Below are 6,458 nucleotides of genomic sequence, written 5' to 3'. Positions count from 1 at the left end.
GCTACCTTGCCCAAGGGCTGAACAACAGAAGACCCTGACGGGCTGGGGGACAGACTAGGAGAAAAGGCGCAGAGGGAAGCTTCAGGAGGAGCAGGGGAGGGAACAGGAATCAGAGGGCCAGAACACGATGGACGGACCCGACAGGAAGTAAGAACTGGGTAGCTAAACAGGGCTGGACCATTCACCTCCAAGAGAGGAACCTCCAAATATTTGTCAAGGAGGTATGTAACGTCTAAAGGAGGGGTGGGGGGGGGGGGTCCTGGACAGGAGAAGGGACAAGATCCTCTACCGAAGGAGGACCCGATGAAACGACCCCTATATTTTTCAGGAAAGACCTGGCTGTTCTTTTATCTTTAGGTTTCTTATAAATTTTGAAAACCTCGCCTAAAGGAAGGTCTCTAGATTTTTTAACCTTTTTCCCTGAATTTGATCTCTGTACCAAATCTCCCTCTTCTGTTCTTATGACCTCACCCTCTTCCATACTTTCCTCCTCACTGGTTAAGAATTGAAATTTATTGGAAAGAACTATACCCTCCCTCTCCGTTCTACTCTTTTTTTTCTTACTTTTTTGCTTAACCCACTGACTCGAAGTATCATTAGCGGGCTTCGGCACTGATTCCCCAGATGATTTAGCAACAGGGGGTGGAGGGAGCGGAGGGGCAGAAACCTCACCAATAGGGTCCACCGATCTCTTTGCCGCCTCTCCCTTTTCAACACCCTCTGCCACCCTCACTAATTCCTCGTCCGTGATGACAGAATTATGAGCGGCATGTGGGCACTTACTGAAAGGGTGGCCAACCCACACAAATTGCACCTGATCTGTGCACATGATGATCGCGTCTCATGACCCACACCCCCACAATGAACGCAATTCTGCAAGGGACAATTGGCACTGAGGTGGCGGAAGTCCCCACACCGGTGGCCCATCCTCGGCTGGCCTGGGTAGAAACACTGAATTCTGTCTCTCCCAAGGATGGCCGCAGATGGCAAATGCACCAGACCAGCCTCCGTGCACCTAAGATCTACCGTGGCAGACCATCCGCCACTCCAGACACCATGACTCAGGTCAGGGACCTTCATCAGTGGGGATACTATGTTAGCAAATCTTCTGACCCAAAAGGCCAGATCCGCAGCTGGGATGGATTAATTTCTGACCAAGATAGTGATTTTCACCCGATCTTGTCGGGTTATAGGGATTGCCCCATAATTTACCCACGGATCTCTTCCCTCGCATCCACTCCACTTGTCCCAGAACACTTGCAGACCCTGATATGAAACAAAACTAACGTCATACTCTGGACCACTGACTGGGTGGATGCAAGCGAAAAGATCCGCCGGAACAAACTCAAACGAGTCTAAAAAGACCCTAAGAAATTCCGCCCTATTTGGGGGGTCCTTCCCAACAAACTTGCGGCGCTTGAAGGGTTGAGCAACTGTTGGAGCTGGCACGGTACCCTGAACACTTGTCCCAGGCCCCGAGCTCGTCCCGGATACCACACCTGCATATGAAACTACACCGGGGAGAGGGCCAGACCTCACAACTGGGCGCTGGGCAGAACTACTCCTCTGCACCCTACTATTACCTTGCCCACCGGGACCAAAGTCTTGCTGCGGTGGAGGGCCTGCCATTAAAGGGGCTGCAATTTGAGGTTCTGACTGGTTCAACACAACTCCTCCTTGGGCCAACATATTAGGCATCGTTTTTGAAACGTCCTCGATGAGGACTGCTGCTCTCCTTGCCCTATCCATTATACACAGGGGGCCATAAACAGTCTCTATAATATGAGCTTGGACCGGGCTGGGCTGTGTATCCTTCACATCAGGGTTCTTCCCTGTTATGGATTGAGCACAGACCTTTCCATATACTCTATGGGCTGCACACTAACAGATTTCCCTGCAGACCCACCCATATAATTATTGACATCAACATCATCAGCTTTATCAGTGTTATTAACTTTATCAGACATGCCTCCCGGAGAAGTCTCGCACACTTGATCCCCTGGGGGTGCCGGGTCAGGAGCTACAGGCTTAACGGTAGACTTCCCGGACCCCTTGCAAGCTGACACCTTCTGGTCATTGGCACGGACTTTGCGGGGAGGCCCGCCACGGGAGACACATCACAAGATTTCACATTAGTCACAGACATGATAACAGGGACGGCAGATACACTGTCAGAGTCCACCCGGCAGGGAGACATTGCCACGGAGGACGGCACCTCTCCCGTACTACGGGCTAATACTCGGTCACCCGCGGGCTTGGTCTCAGAGACAGGTGCAGACTTGCCAGTGTTAGATACCACATTTACAGCATTAACATTACCACACCTAAGCAGAGAGGGATCGTCAGGGCTCACCAGTCTCCGGGCTCCAGGTGTAACGCTTCCGGTGTCCGCCCGAAGTGCCGCGGACGGCTGGGAGTACAAGCCGACCACCGAGACGGCAGACTGGACCACGCTCCCACCGTCAACACCTTCAGCCTCCACCGGGCCCCTCACCGACATCTCCCCCTCCATAGCACGGGTGGTGTCGTACAGGCTGATAAGCACACTGCCGTCCGGGTCACCCTCCGTGTTGGGCGGCAGGCGCTCCGAGCACATGGGCATGGCAGCCTGTAGGATGTCATATAACTTCTTTAATGATCTTTCTTTCTCCTCCAGTGTAGCGGCCAGCTCCTCAATCTTTGCCGTTATAATGACACAGTCCCTGCTATATGCCCAGTTACGTTTTTTTTTCTTCTTCGTGATTTGCTTGCCCAGGCAGGCTATCGTGAACTCCAACTCCTCCATTTCCTGCTTTACTGCATACTCATCAACCTCACTCTCCTCCGTGTCCGGGTGGTTGACTGATGCCGGATCCACTATACCTCCAGGTACATCTGGGGATTCCTGTCATCTCTATAGCCTCCAGTTGTATAGTCACTGGGACAGATGGGCGGCTTGTTGAGCTCTCCTCGGGAACCATGTTAATACTCACATGGGGACCCTTATCCTTGGCTTCCCCCTGTTGTATCATCACAGGGGGTAGAACGTCCATGGTATTTTCATGAGGCTGCCTGTTTAACTCCACAGGCAGACCTTCACTAGCCCTCAGTTGCTCCACTGAGGCCTGGATACCACACGCTTCCATTTCACCCTTCTCCATATTAATCTTCATATGAAGAGGTTTTGCCATAAACGTATCGGGGGGCCCTGGATTACTCTCCACGAAATCATCCAAAGGAGCCTCCTCCATAGAGACAGGGAAGTCCTTATCTGTATTACTGGGCTCCAGAACCGTTGCCAAGTTGTTGCAAGGCTGGCAGGAGATGGAAATTTCTTTGCTTGGCTTGGTAGGCCCAGGAGCCTGGGGGCTCTCCTTCTCTGCTTCCCCAGGTCCCTCCATCCCTGGCTGGGTAGCGAAAGAAGCAAAATCTGGGACTCAGGAGCTCACCAAAACACAACTACACTCCGCGGCTGCTAGCACCAGACTTGCCCTCCAATGGGTCCTCGTTAAAGGATTTAAAGTGTACTCATTATAATTACAGGGCCTCAAAAGAGTCCTGTATTGTTATTTTTCGTCACTACCTCCCCGAGTTGGGAGTGAGTAATTTGCGTGCCTGCTGCCTTCCTTGGATGTGGTAGCCGTTTCTCAGGCTCTCTCTCCGGAATCGAACCCTGATGCCCCGTTACCCATGGTCACCATGGTAGGCGCGGAAAGTACCATCGAAAGTTGATAGGGCAGACATCCGAATGTATCATCGCTGTCACAGGGAAGTGCGATTGGCCCGAGGTTATCTAGTCGCCACAGGGGCCGGGCCAAGGCCCAGGCACCCCAGATTGGTCTTGGTCTGATAAATGCACGCATCCCGGGGGGTCAGCGCTCGTCGGCATGTATTAGCTCTAGAATTATCACAGTTATCCAAGTAACGGGTGGAGTGATCAAAGGAACATAACTTATTTAATGAACCTTTTTCGCAGTTTCACTGTATCGGCCGTGTGTACTTACACGTGCATGGCTTAATCTTTTAACACAAGCATATGCTACTGGCAGGATCAACCAGGTAGCTTCCCTCTCCACGGGAAAAAAAGGGGGTAAGCCTTGGAGGTTGGTGGCAGGGGGGCCCTAGAACCCCGCCTCTCCGCAGAGACGAAACGGCTCCCCCAGCCTGGCGCAACCCTGGGTCACCTCAGGGAGGCTCCGAGGGCCGGGCGGCAGCGGGTAGGATGATGTTTGTATGGGTCAGCGGTGGAAATCGTGCGCTCCGCCAGGGTGGTCCCGGGGGGGATTGTCGGGTACGGCGTGGTCGGGACGGTTCCGGGCAGACTCCGCCGCAGGGCGCGGTTTCACGCGTCTCGCCTGGGGAGGGGACGTGTCTCGAGAGGCTGTCCTGAGGGTGGGGCTGCACTGCTTCCGGGGTGGACAGGAAGGTGGCAGTCGCGACGGGGCCCACCTGGCGAGACCTCTCCGGCCCTCTGGAACCCATGGATGGTGCAACGAGGGGGGGGGAAATCAGCTCCCATAGGGACTTTCGACGCGGGACCCTGGGCCGCCCGGAGTGCGGGGACCCTGCCGGGGTTCCCCGGGGTCTGGGAAGCCCTGGTGCCTTGGTCCCTGGCCTGACGGGCCTCCAGGTCTTGGGGCGCCCGGTGGGTCGGTGAAAAACTCGCCTGGCTGGGGCGAGTAGAGAGAAGAAATCGGGGAATCCCAGGTGTATTCCGGCCTCCGCCCACAGGGGGCCGGGGACAAATCCTCCCGGCCCTCCGGAACCCAGGGTCGGCCATGGGGGCAAATCCGTCCTCATCAGGGCTTCCAGCCCGGAGCCCCCACCCCAGGGGGCCCTCGAGGAAGCGCACTGAGACAAAGTACAATGTGAAAAGCGACAGCTTGGCCTGGCTCCTCCATCCGCCACGGAGTGTGGGGACAAGGCACCTCGGAAAACCCCAGCCTGGGGGCATCCACCACGGAGCATGGGGACAAGGCACCTCGGAAGACCCCAGCCTGGGGGCATCCGCCATGGAGTGTGGGGACAAGGCACCTCGGAAGACCCCAGCCTGGGGGCATCTGCCACGGAGCATGGGGACAAGGCACCTCGGAAGACCCCAGCCTGGGGGCATCTGCCACGGAGCATGGGGACAAGACACCTCAGAGAACCCCAGCTACGGGACAAGGCACCTCGGAGGACCCCAGCCAGGGGGCATCCACCATAGAACGCGGGGACAAGGCACCTTGGAGGACCCCAGCACCGGGACAAGGCACCTCGGAGGACCCCAGCACCAGGACAAGGCACCTCGGAGGACCCCAGCCCGGGGGCATCCGCCACAGAGCGTGGGGACAAGGCACCTCGGAGGACCACAGCACCGGGACAAGGCACCTCGGAGGACCACAGCCCGGGGGCATCCGCCACAGAGCTCGGGGACAAGGTACCTCGGAGGACCCCAGCCCGGGGGCATTCACCACGGAGCGTGGGTAATAGGCACCTTGGAGGACCCCAGCTCGGGGACATCCACCACGGAGTGTGGGGACAAGGTACCTCGGAGCATCCCAGCCCGGGGGGCATCCCCCACGGAGCGCGGGTACAAGGCACCTCGGAGGACCCCAGCACTGAGGGCATCCGCCATGGAGACTCCCGCTCTGGTGGTCAGGCGCTTCTCGCCAGGAGCTTGCCCGGCACGGAGCGCCTCCTCCCGCGAAACCTGGGAGGGTCTCCGCAGAACTGGGGGAATCCACCACGGAGCGCGGGGACAAGGCACTTTGGAGGACCCCAGCCCGGGGGCATCCGCCACGGAGAGTGGGGACAAGGCACCTCAGAGCATCCCAGCCTAGGGGCATCCGCCACGGAGCGCGGGGGACAAGGCACCTCGGAGGACCCCAACCCGGGAGCATTCACCACGGAGCGTGGGTACTAGGCACCTCGGAGGGCCCCAGCCCGGGGGCATCCGCCATGGAGTGTGGGGACAAGGTACCTCGGAGCATCCCAGCCTGGGGGGCATCCACCACGGAGTGTGGGGACAAGGTACCTCGGAGCATCCCAGCCCGGGGGGCATCCCCCACGGAGCGCGGGTACAAGGCACCTCGGAGGACCCCAGCACTGAGGGCATCCGCCATGGAGACTCCCGCTCTGGTGGTCAGGCGCTTCTCGCCAGGAGCTTGCCCGGCACGGAGCGCCTCCTCCCGCGAAACCTGGGAGGGTCTCCGCAGAACTGGGGGAATCCACCACGGAGCGCGGGGACAAGGCACTTTGGAGGACCCCAGCCCGGGGGCATCCGCCACGGAGAGTGGGGACAAGGCACCTCAGAGCATCCCAGCCTAGGGGCATCCGCCACGGAGCGCGGGGGACAAGGCACCTCGGAGGACCCCAACCCGGGGGCATCCGCCACGGAGCGCGGGGAAAAAAGGCACCTTAGAGGACCCCAGTCTGGGGGCATCCACCACAAGGCATGGGGACAAGGCACCTTGGAGCATCCCAGCCTAGGGGCATCC

The sequence above is a fragment of the Mixophyes fleayi genome, chromosome 3, assembly GCF_038048845.1.
Source record: "Mixophyes fleayi isolate aMixFle1 chromosome 3, aMixFle1.hap1, whole genome shotgun sequence".
Taxonomy (NCBI): domain Eukaryota; kingdom Metazoa; phylum Chordata; class Amphibia; order Anura; family Limnodynastidae; genus Mixophyes; species Mixophyes fleayi.
The sequence above is the reverse complement of the archived record's forward strand: the minus strand, read 5'-3'. Positions refer to the sequence as shown.